We start from the raw sequence: 19,391 nt of genomic DNA on the forward strand, positions 1-19,391 counted from the left end.
AGCGAGCGCCCAGATCTTTGGGGTCGGAAGAGTGACCCTGTCAAAAGGTCAGTCCCCAAACTCCTACGAGACGACAGCAGCAGCGGTCTATCAGCAGTCCCTCTGTCAGAACCCGAATCCATGTTTCCAGCATTTTTCCTCCGACAGAGCTGCGGAGACGACCCTGCCACCCATCAGCACACCACATCGCGGAGCACCGCAAGCCCGGGCGGTGCTGTAGGAGAAACCCGGACTTCGTTTGAGGCGGATCTCCAGGATTTCGTTGGGACCCTGAAGACGTGACTCAGTCTCCCCAAAGTGTGAAAAGCCCTTGGGGCTTTCGTTGAAAAACAAAACAAAAAATAAATCAGATCTCAAGCTCAGTGAGGCTCTTCAGACACCAAAAACTAAACAAAACACGAACACAAACGACCCACCCCACGCACGCTCGGCCCTTTCCTGGACGTCCGAGGCACTGCCCGCCACACCAAGGTCAGTTCCTAGCACCCCCTTCCCCATGCCTTACACCCCCACGGGTTCGAGAAACGTCGTCATCTCTACTTCTTTCCTCTACCAATTTCAGAGACATCTGGGGATCATCCCGTGCGCCAGACCCGCAATAAACAACCCTCGCCCAACGCCCGTGTTTGCCCAGAACGGTGTGGCCCTGCGCCCCTCGTCCCCGTGGCGCCCCACGCGAGAACGACCCGCGCCCAGGGCTGGCCGGGCGCCCAGGTCAGCACGCGCGCCGCCGGCCCTCGGGAGCAGCCGCGCGGAGCCGCGCGCGCCGCACCTGCCCCGCGGGGCGCGCCCTCCGCCGCGCGCTCGGCCGGCCCCAGCCAGAGAAGCGAAAGCGGGATGCCACTATACCTTGCCCGGGCCACTCAGAGGCGCCTGTCTCCCACTTTGGACATGCTGGACGTGGTGGGTTTGGGGAGGTTTGCTTTGGCTGGGATTGGGTTGTCTATATAAGCCCTGCCGGAGTACTGTACCGAGGAACGCGCCTTGATGGACTCGGGTGTTAATTAACGCGCGGCTAATTTGAGCTCGAGGAGCGGGAGGCGGCCGGTGGCGCCGCGAGCTGCGAGGGGCCAGTGACCTCTAGTGGACGTGCGCGGAGATGCAGCGCGCGTGCGCCTGCACGCTGCAGCCTGAGCCGCGGCCGCGGGTCCCCGGCGCCTCCAGCTACACCGAGGGCCCCGGTTTTGAAAAAGGGAAGGAGCTGCCCCCCAGGGATGTGGAGCACGAGCCTCGGCTAATGTGGAGTCTGGACCGGACGTAGTTGACCCTCACACCTGGGCGCGCGTCGTCACTGGCTGTCCTTTTGGGCCATGCAGGGAGGCGAGCCCGTGGCGAGGGAGGGATTGGAGACGTGAGCGCGGAGAACTTTGGTTTCCGAACCCAGAGAAAAGCCGGCCTGGGGCAGGGGTGGGGTTCTGTAAACCAGGCTCCTCGACTCTCGCCTCATAGATTAATAATAATGAGGAAATAATAACGCCAAAGCTGAGCTGGATGTACCAGGGAAACCAGGGAGCGAAAGACGCGTGGAGGGCCAGAGGCCTCCGAGTTCCCGCCCCTCGGACACATCGAAGCCATCACCGCAGGGACACGAGTGACTGTAACGCTAGAGTCCCTTTACTTAACAAAAATAAAAGGCCGAGAGGGTAAAATAATCTGGTGGGTTTTTTGTTTGGTTGTTTGGTTTCTGATTTTGTTGTCTCGCCTCCACTTCACCCGTTGGGTAAACTTTGGCAGGAGTTTACTAGGGACAGGACAGTGCTGGCGCAGCGCGAGCCAAAAGCAAACCATGGCTCCAGGGTCATTGAGAAATAAATAACACAAATCAATAGAAATCTGCATTTTCTCCTCCGCAGACTGCAGGAGTCCTGGCGAGGCCCCAATAAAAACGCCCACGTTCTCCCCGAATCTGGCTCGGTGTGGGTCCCGCCGTCTGGCGAGGAGGAGCCGACCCCGCGTGCGCCTGGGCCCTGCCCTGGGAGCGCTGGAGCATTTCTGAGTCGTCTTCCCCTCCCAGGCCCTCAGTCCTGAAGGCCGAGTCTGAATTAGCAGCTACCCAGCGGGGACCCTGGGGTGACCCCTCCCCGGGGGGAGCCTCCTCCCTCTGTCCTGGGTAGTTCAAGTCTGTCCTCGAGGGCTGCGGATGGGAGATGGGGCGGCCCGAGGCTTCGCTTCTTCCTGAGGCGGGAGCACTGATTTCAGGCCCTCCTAGGACCGGGATTCCGCGCCCGGAGCTCCAGGGTCCTGTTGCGTCCGCACGCATAGCGGGAGGCGCGCCTGGGGCCCTGAGGCTGGAGACGGCGGCGTTAGTGCGGCGCAGTGGCGTTGGGGGGCAGTCGCCAGTGGTGGTCGGTGTAAAGTTGGGCGGAACCGGACGGTGGACGAGGCTGAAAAGCCATGTTCTTTCTCCATACTTCCACCTCTCCCGCTTTGCGTCTTCGGAAATGGCCTGTGTTCTAGGTGGCCGAGATTGGAAAGCTGCCCCAGGAGGCGGACGTCGCCCCAAGGGTGGAAGAGGTGGGGGGCTCAACTCCGCCGAGAGAGGGAGCCCCCAGCCTTCCTCCCGTCTGGGTCAGAGGCACGGGGTGCCGGGTGAGTGAGGCCGTCCAGAGTCGCCAGGGGCTGCGCTCAGAGCCACGCCGTGGGATCGCAGCGAGGCAAAAGTTGTTCCGTGGGAGGAAGCGGAGGGCGTGAGGGAAATGAACTACAGGGGACCACGGACTGCAAAGAGCTGCGTTTCCCTGCGGACCGAGGAGAAGGGATTGCGAGGCGCAGAAGTGACATCGCTCCTATACCCCCACACAATGAACTGTAGGTCGCAAACAGAGATAAAATTCCCTATAGGTACCCTCCCGAATCGGGGCAGTATAAGAAACGATGTCTTCAGTGACACAACCAGCCAACAAAACAATTTTCTATTTTAAAGAAAACGCTGAGGTGCCCCCCAGCAGCCGGTGGGGTAGCTGGTCCCAGGACTTCCCCATCAATCTGGAACAGAGCACCTCAACTTCAGAATCCAATTAGAAAATAAACCTCGGGCCGCCCCAAGCAAGGATGATTCACCTTCTTACCCCCCTCCCCTTCCTTGACCTCGTCCCCAAGAAGTGGCACGAATCTCTCCTGGCACCACGTGAGACGCATAGAGCGGAACCACCACCTGTCGGCCACGCAAACCCCCACCTGCGGCCCAGAGGACCGAAGATGGAGAACGAGCTGCGTCGCGCCCAGGTTTCCGCAGTCTCCAAACCCGAGTTCCGCCCGCCTCGGGTCCTCGTCCATTTCAGCTTTGGTCCCGTAGCAGCCCCTTACACCCCGCCACTCCAAGAGAACGGTCTGCAAGCTGACTTACCCAAGGCACCCCTGAGATCACCAGGCCCACCTCCGGCCCCCAAGAGCCACGTTTGCCCTTGTTGGTGGCGTTCACCGCAGCCTTCATCGGCCAACGTCTAAGTGGGCACCGTGGAGGGCAGTCTCACGCTCATCTTGGGGCGTCGCCGCCTGGAGCCCCGGGCGCTGCGGACCGCCCAGAGCGCCCAGCACTCTCCACTAGAGGAGAGGCGACAAGGTTTATTTCCCTGTTGGGCGCTGCTGTTTAAAGGGGGTCTCTGTCTCAAATGTTCAAGCCCCCCCCCCCACTAGGACTGAGGAAAGACTGGATTTGGATAGTTCACCCAGGAGCTCCTGAGAGCCTGACCTGCGGGTCCCCTCTGCCACTCCCTTCCCTGCAGGTGCCAATGAGGATCCAAAGTTTCAAAGAAACTGGGAATAGGGTCGGCAGTCTTTCTCGGCTTCGGGGCGGGGAGGGGGGGATTTACAAAGAATCTGGAGTCTGGGCTAATAGGTGATGAGCCTCTCTGGAGACGGGGCACAGGCTCGGGGCGCTCCAGATTTGACGGGAGTGGGGTTGTGCAGAGGGGCCGCTGGCGGGTGCAGCCGCTCCCGGGCTGCGCGCAGGGGCGGTGCTGGCTCCTTTCACTGGCTCCCAGCTATTGCATTTCTTTCATGTCTCTTGGCTAGAGTTACATATTGGACGTGTGCAGCGGTTTCGATCATCAATTTGGACTCTGGGAGCTGTTCTCTATGTAAAGAAGCTGAAAAGCCTTGCATTCTTTTTCTTCCTCCGGTCTTTCCCCCATATTTTTTTTCCCCAAGTGGTAAAATCTGGGTGCCTGGATGGAGGATCTGGAGGAGGGGCGGTGGTCTGATGGTGAACTTCCCGCTGCCTCTGACACTTCCCTTTGTGTCTTTCCCTCCGAAATGACGGCCGTGGGGGTCTATTTTCTGACCCCCAGTGTGTTCTGGGGAAGTGTTGGCACCGAACGGCACGACCTTCGATTCCCGTCCAGAAACTTTTGAACGAGGGAGGATTGGAGATTACCAAGTGCCTCGCTCAGCCCCGGGCAATGGGACCTTGAAAAGTCCCCTGGGAACCGCCTAAGAAACACCCTGCGAGTATTTAACCCCTCATACGGGCGCGGCCACCGCCTAGACGTCCAACCCGGTCGCGTTCCGAGTCCCCTGTGCGCTTTCCAGCCGGGCCCTGGAGTTGCTCCGGCGGGAAAACCTGCGGAGAGGAACTCGTTTAGCGCGAAGGCGCGCAGGGCACGCCCTGGGCTGGGACTCCTGGAGCAGACGCGGGCAGGCGAGCGTGCACGCGGCCCCAGGGCTGCCCCTTCTCTCGGGGCACCTGGGTGGAGAAAAGGCGCTCGTTTGCAGCCGCTGCGAGGTCCCGGGAGCGTTGCGCCTCCGCCTCCGTGAGCGAGGGCGATCGGGCATTTCCTCCTGGCCTCTCCTTACCTGCGCTAAGGAGGTAAACTTGTAGCAGTTTTATTCTCTTTAAGGTGATGCCCACCTCTCACGTCTCCGAGCTTCTAGTTCCCCTCACTTTCCAAAAAAACATTGCAAAGCTGTTTTTGTTTTTCAGAGTTAATTATTTTTTTTTTTTTTAAACCACACAACTCTGCACAAGACAGAATTTACCTGCCTATATATTTCTATTGATGGGAAAATATTTTTTTGCTTGACTGTCTTTATGTTGATTTTAAAAACAGATCTGAAACATACTTGGCTTTCGAACTAATGTTACCATTTATTTAATAATTTTAAAGCACTAGGCGTTGAGCTAAATGCTTTCTCTATTTGTTTCTCAACAATCATGTAAGTTCCTTTTTTTTTGCCCCCTCTTTCTCCTGACTCCTCTCCTCCTCCTTTCCAATTTGAAAACCGAGGTGCAGGGACGCGAAATGACTTTCACTGAGGTGCAGAGCTAGTGGGTGGCAGAGGCCGTCTAAACACGTGTCCAGGACCTCCACGTGGACGAGTTTTTGGGGGGAGGCCATGCTCGCCAAGGCTCTCCAAACTGTGGCTCTGGGTCGCGCATTTAAACGGAAAGCTGAGGCCAGGAAGTGGAGTGGAAGCTAAGATTACTGAGGGAGCTGACTCCCAGGGCAGGCAGCTGCAAACAGCCTTGCACCCCCAGCTCTCCAATGTTCCTCCCGGGGGGTACCCTGAATTGTGTGATGTGAATTCTGCAGCTTCTTTCTCTTCTCTGGCAAACCATCACACCTCTGCAAAGAAATCCTAACGAACATTTTGCCACTCTCCTCGGCAGCCTATGGTTTAAACCTGAGGTTAGTGTTGTGCTGGGAGATAATGAGGGAAATCAAGCACTAGAAATAAAGATCATAAAGAAGCTAGTCTCTCCACAGCTGTTGGTAACAGACCAACCAAGCCAATACACAAAGGAAGCAAAGCGATAGCTTACAGAGACTGCACAATTTTTAAATATTGCTTTTAATTTTGTTATTTCTGATTCAGAGAATCTTTGTGTGGAAGAAGATCAAATTACAATGAAATAGAGCTGTCCTTTATATATTGTGACATGTGATAATGAAAAAATTAAAGCACTTAAATATGTCAAAATATGCAAAATAATCACCGGGATGTTATGGACTTCTTTGAATAAGGCCACTTTTTACAATAGACTTTTACATTCGTTTTCACCTTCTCTTTTCCCCTCCCTCTTCTTTTCCTGATTGCTCTTCTTCCTTTTGACCTTTCTCTTCCATCCATTTTGCCCTTGGAATCTATTTCCAAGACACATAGGAAAATGACCTCATTTGTTTGTTATTCTAAATGGCATTTTTTAAAAAAAAAAAAACTCAAGAGGTCTCAGCTTCAACTGAGGCAGAAACACCAGTTTGAGGACCAGTTCCTTTGGCTGCTGCAACACTCAGAATGGCCTGTGCTGTCCCATGGATGGTCTTCTATGGCAGCCGCTACTTTTTAAGATGTTGTTTTTTGTAGTCACGTGAGACATACTATTAGGTTATCAGCACACTGAAATAGATGATACCGTATTATTAAAATTTAACATTTTAAAACCACCACTGTGAAATCACTTTTCAAACCAAGAAAAACCCTAAGTCTGCTAAGACACACAGCACACACACAAGGAAAATATAAACTATCATAGCCCTGAGGGTAAATGCTCATTTGTTTTATAGTTTTACAGATTCTACTGTAGCAACGAAACATTTATCCTTTCCTGTAAAATACACTCAACTCACTATTGAAGGTGGCCAAACTTTTGAACTTAAAATAGCTTTGTCATCACCGCTTACTGTGTGTTGAACTTGCTTTGCTTTTCTTCTTCAACAGGCTTAGTCCTTTGTCTTTCAAGGTCCTGCTCTTTGCCTGCCAAGGTGGTGATTAGATTGTTTGAGAAAATGAATCCGTGCTAAGGTATCCCTGGTCGTAAATCTTAGGCCACCATGCCTTCAGGCTTTGCAGTTTACCTGTGCATCCTGAGGTTTGGAGGGAGCGCTCCTGTTTTTGTTGTCTAACTGCCAGTGATGGCCGCAGAACCACACTGCAGAGGCTCACTCTTCTAAGGCTGGCCTGTCTCACATGCCTAAGTACTCAGCAGTGTAATTACGGAGACAGCCTATTAGGGAAAGAACTGAAACTTACCATCTTGGGAATATAAAACTGCTGGACAAAACGTGGCAAAGACAGGATTAGAATTCAGACAGTTTGGGAGGCCTGTCCCTAACTCTTAGATGCTGATTTTGAAACAACACTCAAAGGCCATTTAAGTTACCGGGCCTGTGTTAGATGACTGTTTTCCTCCTGTGTTAAAACTGAGCAGCCTTTTCTGTCCCCAGAGCATGTGCTGGACAGCCTTTATGACTGCCAGTCACCATGCCCAGGACCCCTCGGCAGCACACACCTCCCAACACTGGCATGGCTGCCTCTTCCTCACTGTTTTCCCAGGATGCTTTCCTAGGCCAACCCAGCTCAACACAGCCATTCTCTACCATGTTCATATTTTACAAAGAGAATCTATAACAATCTGGAATGATTTCTTTGTGTATTTACACATTTTTGTCTGCACCTCTTTATCAGAATAAAAATCAAGAGAGTGGAATTTTGGGGCCACCACTATAGCACAGTGGGCTAATCCTCTGTCTGTGGTGCTGGCATCCCATATGGGTGCCGGTTCTAGTCCTGGCTGCTCCACTTCTAATCTAGCTCTCTGCTATGGCCTGGGAAAGCGGTGGAAGGTGGCACAAGCGCTTGGGCCCTGCACCCATTTGGGAGACCCAGATGAAGCTCCTGGCTCCTGTCTTCAGATCGACTCAGCTCCAGCCGTTGTAGCCATCTGGGGAGTGAACCTTTCTTTCTGTCTCTCTCTCTCTCACTGTCTGTAACTCTACCTCTCAAGGAAATAAATAAAATCTTTAAAATAAAGAGAGTGTGGAATTTTGCCTCTTTTTTTTTTTTGAAGATTTTTATTTTTGTTTATTTGAAAGGCAAATGGCAAGGACAGACAGGTCTTCCATCTGCTGGTTCACTCCCCAAATGGCTGCAATGGCTAGGGCTGGGTCAGGGCAAAGCCAGGAGGTTAGAACTCCAACCAGGTCCCGGATGGAGGTGGCAGGATTCCAAGCACTTGGCCATCATCTGCTGCCTTCCTAGGCATATTAGCAGGGAGCTGAATTAGAATGGAACAGCTGGGACTTGAACATATGCTCCAGTATGGGATGCAGACATCACAGGCAATGACTTAAACCACTGTGCCATGACAATTGTCCTGGATTTTGCCTCTCTAACTCACCATATGTTAGGTATTCAGTAAATATTGAATAAACCATTAAATATATTTATCTGTGACATAGATATTTTGGATGTCTCTATCATTTGCCATCTTTCACCATAATAAACACATAAAAAAGTGCCTGTTTGGGTTTACTTTTCCAGTAACACAATATATTTAAATTAAAAAAATTGATTTGAAAAGGAGAGAGGGAGAGAGAGAGAGCGCGCACTTGCATCCACTATTTCACTCCCCAAATGCCAGCAATGGCAGGGGCAGAAGCTGGAAGCTAGGAAGTTAATTCCAAGTCCCCTAGGTTGCTGGCAGGATCTAATCACACCATCATCTCTGCCTCCCAGGGTCTGCATTGGCAGGAAACTGGGTTCAGAAGGCAGAGTTGGCATCAAACCCAGCTATTCCCATAAGAGAAATGGGTGTGTAACCAGCAGCCTAACCACTAGACCAAACACTGTCCCCAACAAGATACATTTTTACATCAGGAATGAAAACGGTGTAGGCAAAGGCAGAGTGGTATTTAGAAATTAGTACAGAGGAGTGTCTAGGTGGAAAGAACGTTTGTTGAATACACTTGTCTCTGAGAAGATAATTTCCTAGAAGATAGAAATCATGTTACAGATACAACCTACAAAATATCAACACTATATTCATCCTTGAATACTTGCATTGTTTTGTTGTTGTTAATTCAGCAAAAATCCACAAACGGACTGTTCTGTGGTTGCTGCTGGGGTAGACTTTGTGGCACAGTGGGTTAGGCCACTGCTTAGGCTACTGGCATCACTTGTTGGAGGGTTGGTTCAGGTCTCACCTACTCTGCATCCGATCCAGCTCCCTGCCAACGCACCCTGGGAGGCAGTGGAAGATGGCTTGCTTGCTCAGGCCCCTGCCACCTACATGGGAGATCCAGAGTACTTCCCAGTTCCTGGCTTCAGCTTGGCTCATCTCAGGCTGTGGCAGATATTTGGGGAGTGGACTAGTAGATGGAAGAACTCCCTTTTGCTTTCTGTTGATCCACTTTTTGAGTGGATGCAAAAATAAATAAACTTTTTTTTTTTTACGCAAAAGGAAAAACACAGAGACAATTGACAAGGTTTCTTTCTTCACAAGTCAGAGCAACACAATGATAGGCACCATGCTTTTGGGGAAAATGAGTTTCCATGTGTCTGTCCTCTCTCCACTTGCCTTCTTCACGGCCCTTGCTCCCTTCACTCGCCCTTTGTACTTAGCTTTCACCCATCCTACAGCCGATTGCAGAAAAGTATCTGATAAAGTCCTAGCGATACTAACATTTCATCAAATTAATCAGAAAGCAGAGGAAAGACTAATCATGGATTGTCCAAATCGGAGAGGGGACAGTAGACTTGGCTGTAGAAGCCAGTGATCCTGGAGTTACACCACCTAGGAAGCTGCTTAATTAGTTACAAACTTTGAGAACTGAAGATAGAGCAACAAAAGGGATTTTCTTTGAGATCTGCCTGCCGGTAAGCGCCCACGGACACCTCTCAAATCGCATCAAAGTTTCTAGCCTGCATTCAACATTTGGGGAAGGAGCCTTTTCATGCATTTCCCGTTTTCTTCCCTTCCTTCCTCTCTTCTTCCTCTCGTCTTCTCTTTCTCCTCATCCTCCTGATCGCCCTCTCCCCCTCCTCTTTCCTCTTACTCATCCTCGTTCTTACTCTCCCCTGGAAATGCAGAGATATCACAAAATGCCGAAAACAAGGAGAGAGGGCGAGAATGTCAGGTCTTGGCCAGCATGACCCGGCCCTCAGCGGCACTGAAGGAACTGCTCACAAGGGAGAGTTCCTTAGGGGGGTCTGTTCAGTTGCTGCCCTCTCCCCGTGCCCTGATGAAGGAACCGGTTAGTGACAGCAGCAGGGCCTGTCCTCGGCTTAGGTACTTGAATTATTCATTAGTCAAGAGTAAATTACCATTTAGAGGCAGGTGACACACATGTTTTCTGGAACAATTATTATCACTAATCATCATTTCCCGCAGTCGTTTGCGCGCTCTCATTATTAGCCCTTGATTTCTATGTAAATCCTTTTCAGAAAGCTGCCATGCAAGGCGAGTTTTTTTGCTGGCACTCTTCACCTCTTGCCAGGTTTCTTGGCACTTTCGCTCTCCTCATCTGGCACTGGGAGGCCGGGTTTCAGATTCTGCTGACTGTTGACATGCCCACATTAAACACTCTACTGAGCATATTGCTCTTGGAGCAGGGGCCACTTTTCCACCTTCTGCCATATTGTACTTGTATTTTTCGTAGCAATTGTCCAAACATTGACTCTCACATTTCCCCCTTTTTGATTTTCATTGGGCACCATATTTGACACTTTAACTACTTGTACTAGTTGTCCGTGCCTTGTCACAAAGACCGAAACTGACACAGACTTTGCCTAAACAGTTGCTTTGAATCAAACTACATTTCCCATAGGGATTTCTCCTTCAGATCCTATGGAACTTCTTGGCTATTTCCCCTGTGTGCATATTTCCACTCCGCTCCCTCAAGAGAACTGTCACTCTGTAACATTTTTTACATACCTAGAGTCCATTTTAAATGGACTTTTTGTAAGTCCATTTTCATCTATCTGAAAGGAAGACACACACACATACACATATATACACACACATTCACAGAGAGAGAGAGAGAGAGAGAGAGAGAGAGAGAATCTTCCATCCAATAGTTTACTCCCAAATGCTCCCAACATCCAGGACTGGGCTAGTCAGAAGCCAGGAGCTAGGAACCCTATCCAGTCTCCCACATAGGTGGGCTGGAGCCGATACACTTGGGTGGTCATCTGCTGCCTCCCAGGGTGTGCATTAGAGGAGGCTGGATTGGAAGCAGAGTAGCCATGATTCCAAGTGGTGCTCTGCCATGGGATGCAGGGGTCCTAAGGGCTGAATCAGCCTGCTGGACCACAACCCTTGTCCCTTGCCTGCCACATTTCAATGCAGTAAGGCTGCCTTCTGACTCACTGTGGAGCCTTGATGGTTTGGTCAGAAAATGTAACTGTAGTGATTGCCCTGAAGGTGCCTATACCTATAATAAAATTCTCTTGAACAAGTAAGAGCAGCAGCTCCAAGATTATTAATACTGACACTATAAAGTGAGGGTTTTAATGTAAAGACATATCCAAACAGTTCCCTGTGTCACCACACACCTGCATGTACACACAGGCTTTGAAACCTGGGCAGGAAAAACACAGGATAGTATTCCACACTGTCACAGAGCTTCCAGAAATACAGAACCTAGGACTCAATATGACATCTCCAGAGAGTGGTGTCATAATATCCAACCCGCCCCTCCTTGTGACATGTCTGAAGAAGAAAAGGTGCGCTTGTGTTTTCCTGAGTGTGGAAGGAGAGGGGTGTGCACAGGGTGTGCCCCAAGGGGTCCAGACTACGAGCAGGGTTAAAATAACTTCTCTGCTTTCACTTGGCAAGTCAATCTTTGCAGGCAAGATAAACACAGTGCAAAAACATGTCATTTCAGGAAAGTAGCGTTTCACAGACTCCTACATCACCGCCACCACCATTTACAATTCAATGCTAGGTGCTAACTTGAAAAAACTAAGCAGAACCAGTTAGAAGAGACAGATAAATAAAAAATCTAAAACAAGAAACAGCAGTGAAGTCAGTAATACACAGTAGGTAAGTTTTCCTTGGTCTGATGGCTTGGTTTTTGGAAAAATGTGACACATATATTTGAAGTAAACAAAATAACCTGTGGTGTTTCACACAATAAGAAGCTTTGATTTTGTGGTTGTTCCCTTTTTCACTTTGTCATATTTATGTGAGATTTACTTATTTATTTATTGTTTTAGATTTTTAAAACATTTGAAAAGGAACTTACGAATATAAAGGCTACAACTAATGTTTGATAGTCATTACAACACAATTCTCATTAATGTGATATTAATATGAAGAGAACAGATCCCAGGTAGTTCACAGATGCAATTCTAAGAATGTAATGATACTAACCATCTTCCCTCCTTCCTTAATTTTTTCCTTAATTTTTGAGGTACTGTATATTTTTATTAACCTTATAACCAAAGTCCTAATGCTCTACTCAAAAAAGAGCTCAACAAATAAAAAGCAAAAAGACTTTGGTTGCATAGGAATATAGGAAACTATATATATAATATATATAAACTATATATATAATATATATAAACAATAATCAAATGAAAAGACATCAATTTCACTCATAGTAAGTCTTTTTTTAAATATTTATTTTTTCTTTGAAAGGCAAAGTTACAAAGAAGGAGAGAAGATTGGAAGCAGGGAGAGAGACAGATCTTCCATCCACTGATTCACTTCCCAAATGGCCACAACACCCAGGGTTGGGCCATGCTGAAGCCAGGAGCCTCAAACTCCATCCAGCTCTCCCATGTGAGTGGCAGGGGTTTAAGTACCTGGGCCATCTTCTGCTGCTTTCCCAGCCACATTAGCAAGGAGCTGGACTAGAAATAGAGCATCGGGACTTGAACTGGTGCCCATTTGGGATTCATCTGCTGCACCACAATGCCAACCCTGATACACTGTAAATTTTAAAATGGTCACCAATCATTAACACTATAGTAGTATACATTCAGACATTTCTTTTTTTCTGTTTGTTTTTTGACTTTTTCTTCTATTTTAAACTTTTGCTCCCATGTATAAGGGAGAACATGGGGTATTTGTCTTTCTGTGTTCAGCTTATTTCATGCAACATGATGTCTTCCAGTTGTATCCATTTGATGCAACTAAAATTTCATTTTAATAGCTGAATATTATTCCATTGCATATATATATATATCTCACACTTTCCTTTTTTAAAAAAAATATTTATTTATTTATTTGAAAGTTGGAGTTACACACAGAGAGAAGGAGAGGCAGAGAGAGAGAGAGAGAGAGAAGTCTTCCATCTGCCAGTTCACTCCCCAGTTGGCCGCGATGGCTGAAGCTAGGCCGATCCAAAGCCAGGAGCCAGGAGCTTCTTCTGGGTCTTCCACGTGGGTGCAGGGGCCCAAGCACTTGGGCCATCTCCTACTGCTTTTCCAGGCCATAGCAGAGAGCTGGATCGAAAGTGGAGCTTTCGGGACTCGAACTGGTGCCCATATGGGATGCTGGCGTTGCAGGCAGCGGCTTTATCTACTACGCCACAGCGCTGGCCCCTCACATTTTCTTTATCCAGTCATCTGATGATGGTTGACTCCATAATTTGGCTATTGTAAACAGTGCTGCTATCAACGTGGTGGTGCAGGTATCTCTTTGATACAGTGTGTTCATGTCTTTTGGGTACATGCATAGTAGTAGGATTGCTGGATCATATGATCAATCTATTGTTAGTTTTTAAGAAACTCTCCATACTGTTTTCCACAGTGGGTGTATTAATTTACCTTCCTAGCTCTAGTGAATGAGAGTTCCCCTTTGTTCACATCCTCACCAGCATTTGTTACTCTCTTTCTTTTCTAAAACTGCCATTCTTTTCTTTTTTTTTCTTTTCTTTTCTTTTCTTTTCTTTTCTTTTTTTTTTTTTTGACAGGCAGAGTGGGCAGTGAGACAGAGAGAAAGGTCTTCCTTTTGCCCTTGGTTCTCCCTCCAATGGCCGCCGCGGCCGGCGTGCTGTGGCTGGTGCATCGTGCTGATTTGAAGCCAAGAGCCAGGTGCTTCTCCTGGTCTCCCATGTAGGGCCCAAGGACCTGGCCCATCCTCTACTGCACTCCCGGGCCACAGCAGAGAGCTGGCCTGGAAGAGGGGCAACCGGGACAGAATCCGGCGCCCGGACGGGGACTAGAACCCAGTGTGCTGGTGCCACAGGCGGAGGATTAGCCTATTGAGGCACAGCACAGGCCTAAAACTGCATTCTGACAGGGGTGAGGTGACATCTCACAGTGGTTTTGGTTTGCATTTCCCTGATGCCTAGTTACATTTAATATTTTTTTCATATTTTTTTTGCCATTTGTATTTCTTCTTTGGAGAAGTCCTTTGAAGTCCTCTGTCCATTTCTTAGCTGGATTGTAGAGGTGTTTTTTTTTTTTTTTTGAGTTGCTAATATATTCTGGATATTAATCCTGTGTCAGATAGGTAGCTTGCAAATCTTTTCCCCATTCTGTTGGACGCCTCTTCATTCTATTGATGGTTTCCTTTGCTGTGCAGAAGCTTCCAAATTTGATATAATCCCATTTGTCTGGTTTTGCTTTTGTTGCCTTGCTTTGGGGTCCTTTCCAAGTCATCACCTACACCAATGTCTTGAAGTGTTGTGAATTTTATTTTTACTTACAGTTGTACTTTTATTAAATCATTAAGACATTTTATTTTAAATTTATTTATTTATTTGAGAGAGAGCGAGTTAGTTTCCATCTGCTGGTTCACTCCCCAAATGCCTGCGAAAACTAGGGCTGGGCCAAGTTGAAGCTTGGAGCCGAGAACACAATCCAGGTGTCCCCCGTGAGTGGCAGGAGGCCTCTTGAACTATGACTGTTGCTTCCCAGGGTGTGTGTTAGCAGGAAGCCAGAGTCTAATGCCCCAGGCACTCTGATAGAGGATGAGGCCATCTTAGTTGGCATCCCAACTGCTGGACCAATTGCGTGCCTCCTAGGATTATACTTTGATTTTTCTTTTTGGTAATAACTCATGTGCTACAATTATTTCCCTCATGAAAATACCTTGGTTTAAGTTGTCAGCAGACTGGAGTAAACCAACCATGAAGCATTAGTAAATTAAAACTAACAAATCAAAAAAATTGGCTTCTGCTTATAGATCCCAGTTCTTGCTGGCTGGCTGGTATGGTAGGCTTGGTTGTTTTTTTTTTTTTTTTTTCTTCTTTTTTTGAAATTTGAGAGAGAGAGACTTCCTCATCCATTGATTCACTCCCTAAATGCCTGTAACAGCCGGGGCTGGAACAGACCTGGGGCTAGGGGTCAAGGGCAAGGAACACAATCTAGGTTTCTTGTGTGGGTGACAGGAACCAAGCACTTGAGTCATCACCTGCTGCCTCCTCAGGCGACATGAGTAGCAAGCTGACATTGGGATCAGTGCCGTCCAACCCAGGCTCTGTGATATGGGATGTGGATGGTGTCGTAACAGGGGACTTAACCAGTGGGCCAAATGACAGCTCTAGATGTGCATCATTAAATTTGCTGTGATTCTATCAACAAGTCCCCAAAGGCACTGGTTAAAATAAGTGCACCCTACAAGAGATTAACTTTGTAAGTAGAATGCAACCCTGATACCTAAATATTTGGGGTTAGGTATATGGTTATGAAAGAAGGAATGTGTTTTTGTAGAATTATTCTTTCATTTTTAATGGAGAAAAGATCACTCTCACAAATATGTACCTCTTATGTACCTATGTTTGCATAAGTTTATCTGGAAATACTGTATAACTTAACTAGAATGGGAGATCATTAGCTGTTCGAAGAATGCATATAAGAAACAATACTAAAAAAGACTGCAAATAAAATGCTAATATATGACAGTATTTCTTTTTGAAAAAAATCTAACAGTTTCATTTCATTCCTATGCATATAAAAATAAACACCACAGTATCAGAAATTACTGGTTTAGAGCACAAATGAAAACATGATGCTAGTTTACTAATCTTAGGTTGAACCTAAGTCCTTATGATTCCAATGGTAATCAAGCAGCTTGTTCAAAGCTAGAAAATATTATGAGAGTTTAAAAATTATTTTTTTATTTTTGAGTATAAAATATTTCAAGTGTGCAGGGAAAAAATGCAAACAAAATATTAGAAATCATTATAACCACCACCACATTTGAAAGATCTCATTTGCTCAGTTTCTCTCTCTTAAAAAATGCTATTTATTTTCATCTACATGAAAGACAGAGGATGTAAGAATGAGAGTGAGACACATACACAGACACACACACACACACACACACACACAGAGAGAGAGAGAGAGAGAGAGTTCTTCTATCTGCTGTTTTACTTCCAAAATGCCCACAAGAGTCAGAACTGGGCTAGGCTGAAGCCAGGATCTCAGAACTCCATCTGTCATAGTGGTTAAGCAGCCACTTGGAACACTTGCATTCCATATCTGAATGTCTGGTGGAGTCCCAGCTCATTTTTTCTTATTCAGCTTTCTGCTAGTGTGCACCCTAGGGAGCAGCAGGTGTTGGCTCAAGTACTTGAGTTCCTGCCACTCACATGGGAGCAATGGTTTGAGTTCCAAGCTCTTGGTTTTGGTCTAGCACAGTCCAGCCCTGGATGTTACAGGAATTTGGGTAGTGAATCAGCAGATGAAATTTCTCTTGTTGTCTGTCCTTCTGTCTTGCAAATAAAAGAAAAATAGATCTCTATCTTCCCACTGTTTTCTGACTCAAGAGTCAGCCAAGGGAGAAGACGCTTTGTGGTGCATGTTCACTGAGTGACAGACTGTCTTGCTAAGGTGTGTGGCCAGGGCAAGGTGAAGGGGTGGAGTCAGCTGTCACTCTGAGTTGACTTTGGAAAAGGTTGCTCCAATACCAGATGCCTGTGTACGATGGACACACAAGTGGCCATCATTATTGGGTGGACTTTTGAGACACAGGGTGTATACTTCCCTGTGGATTGGCTGGGAAGCTGAAAACAGGACCTTGTTTGGTTTCAAGGACCACAGTGGTGTGTGACCAAAGTCGGCCAATCAGCCTAGAACAGAGCACTATGGAAAGTGAAAAGTGGCAAGTGGCAAGGCATCAATGGTGGTCTCGAGAGTGGGCCCAAGGTCTGAGATAGTCCACTTTCCAGGAACGGGTAGGGACAATACCTACTGAAGTGCAGTGAGTTCTTCATTGAAAGGTGGGTTGGCTTCTGGAGGCACTCACAAGGCTGCGGTGGGGAAACGTGCCATCCTTTGGTGTGTCCATGAGGGCAGACGTGTTGGCCATTGTGGTACCACAAGAAGACCCAGGTGACAGCAGTGCCTTCGGGAGAGTGCCTGTAGATCAGCTGCTTGATTCCAGCCAGCCTTGTTAGAAAAATGTTTCGATCTGAGTGACCCAGATTGTCCAACCAAAGACTTACTTTCAGCTGGCTGCTCCCTGCTGGGGCTCTCCTTATTCTGCCAGCATCTGGTCTTCCCCATGCCAGCCAGAGTCTTAGCCTATTGGCTACCAAGCCTCAGCCAATGTTTCTCATGGTTGGTCTTTTCAGTGCTGTGTTGGGGTGGGTGTTTGGCACAGTGGTTAAACTGCTGCTTGGGACACATGCAGCGCATATTGGAGTTCCTGGGTTCGAGTCCTGGTTCCATTTCTAATCCAGCTTCCTGACGACACAAACTCTGGCAGGCAGCAGGTGATGGCTCAATTACTTGGGTCCCTGCCGTCCACATGGGAGACCTGGATTCAGTTCTGGGTTCCTGATTACAGTGTGGCCCAGCTCTGGTTGTTGCGGGCATTTCAGTAGTGAACCAGTGGGTGGAAGATCTCTCTCTCTCTCCGATTTTAAAAATGAATGAATGGATATATAGAGTTTAAAAAGAGAAGTGTTGTCCAAGGGAAGGCCAGTGGCGTGCAGTACAGCTTGTGGTGGTGACAAGTGCTTGTAGCCTCCCAGTCTGTTCCTGGGCTGGACAGCGGCTGCGTCCCAGTGGATACCATGGGCATGTAACTGAGCAGGGTCAGCACGTCCGTGAGGGAGGTCTAAACATTTAGGGAGACCTCTGCAAAGAGAGCTTTGGCTTTGCTTCATGCGGTGGAGTGGAGGATGGAGAGGTCAGGAAGGCGTGCTTGTCACTTTTGCACATGCAGCCTGGATGCCGGTGAGTGGGGCTGCCTGCACCCTCCACAGCGCGCTTCCCTTTGCCGAGCAAGGCCTGCTGGATGTCCCTGTCTGTTCTTCACCAAGTTAGGGTTGATTCACCTGAAAATGTGGATGGGCCCGAGAATCCCAAGGCTTCCCTGGGGCGCGTGTTCAGTTTGAACAGCAGCTTAGGAGAGGGTAGTAGTGTCCCTTTTCACCTGTGTCAGGCAGGTATTGGTGTCGTAGTAGTCTCTGAAAATAACCTTTCTGAGGGCCTAGCTTTGATTAAAGCTGTGATTTCATTTCTCTTTTGGAATTTTATTTTTTTTTAAAGATTTATTGTTTCAGCCGGCGCCGCAGCTCACTAGGCTAATCCTCCGCCTTGCGGTGCTGGCACACCAGGTTCTAGTCCCGGTCGGGGCGCCAGATTCTGTCCTGGTTGCCCCTCTTCCAGGCCAGCTCTCTGCTGTGGCCAGGGAGTGCAGTGGAGGATGGCCCAAGTCCTTGGGCCCTGCACCCCATGGGAGACCAGGATATACTCCTGCTATCGGATCAGTGCGGTGTGCCGGCCGCAGCGCGCCAGCCGCGGCGGCCATTGGAGGGTGAACCAACAGCAAAAGGAAGACCTTTCTCTCTGTCTCTCTCTCTCACTGTCCACTCTGCCTGTCAAAAAAAATTTATTGTTTTTAAAAAATTTATTTGAAAGGCAGAGTTACAGGGAGGGAGGAGAGGCGGAGAGAGAGAGAAATTTCATCCGCTTGTTCACTCCTTAAATGGCTAAAGTTGTTAAGGCTGAGCCAGGCTGAAGCCAGGTGCTCCTTCCAGGTTTCCCATATGGGCAGGGGCCCAACTAGTGGGGGCATCTTCCACTGCTTTCCCAGGCACATTAGAAGGGAGCTCATGTGGGATGCTGGTGTCGCAGGTGGCTTAACCCGCTGTTCCGCTATGCCAGCCATGGTTCTTGACTGTCCTAGAGAATGATTCCTGGTTGAGACACACACACACACACACACACACACACCTATAAAAATTGTATGTGAAGTGACTTCAAAAAGTTCATGGAAAATACTTATTACCAAAAAAAACTATACATGTACTTCTAAAATTTTTGCACCAAAATGTTTACCTTTTGTTTTTAAAAAAATTATCTTTTATTTGAAAGGCAGAGCAACAAAAAGAGAGCGAGAGTGAGAGCGAGAGAGAGAGAGAGAGAATCTTCCATCTGCTGGTTCCCTCCCCAGATGCCTGCAGTAGGCTGAACTGGGCCAGGCCAAAGCCAGGAGCCAACAATTCCATCCAGGTTTCCCACATGGATGGCAGGGATCCAAGTATAAGAGCCATCATCTGTTTCCTCCAAGAATGTGCACTAGCAGTAGGTTGGATCTGAAGAGACAGGACTTGGATCCAGGCAATTCAATGTGGGATGCAGCATAACCTGTTCTGCCTCAATGCCCACCCCAAGTTTATCTTGCAATTCCATTTTTCCATGAACTGATTTGGTTAATGCATAAAAACTAATAGTCTCTAATACTTTGTGAAAAATATTTTAAGGTTTTG

At 48.1% G+C, this 19,391-nt stretch overlaps 2 long non-coding RNA genes across 9 annotated transcripts in view; one reads left to right on the plus strand and one right to left on the minus strand.

Annotated features, from left to right (window-relative positions):
- Nucleotides 1–3,646, minus strand: part of LOC103349543 (uncharacterized) — a 216,700-nt gene extending 213,054 nt beyond the window's left edge. For 4 of the 8 annotated variants that reach the window (XR_011381894.1, XR_011381892.1, XR_011381908.1 and 1 more), the window contains exon 1: nt 850–2,907. This is a non-coding gene — a long non-coding RNA (uncharacterized lncRNA). Of the gene's footprint in view, nt 1–849; nt 2,908–3,346 lie in introns of those variants that run through there. The other 4 variants (XR_011381899.1, XR_011381904.1, XR_011381884.1 and 1 more) reach the window with 4 other exon arrangements.
- Nucleotides 1–19,391, plus strand: part of LOC127492788 (uncharacterized) — a 123,827-nt gene that overhangs the window by 13,277 nt on the left and 91,159 nt on the right. The gene's annotated exons all lie outside the window — the stretch shown is intronic.

Source organism: Oryctolagus cuniculus, chromosome 14 (assembly GCF_964237555.1).
Source record: "Oryctolagus cuniculus chromosome 14, mOryCun1.1, whole genome shotgun sequence".
NCBI lineage: Eukaryota > Metazoa > Chordata > Mammalia > Lagomorpha > Leporidae > Oryctolagus > Oryctolagus cuniculus.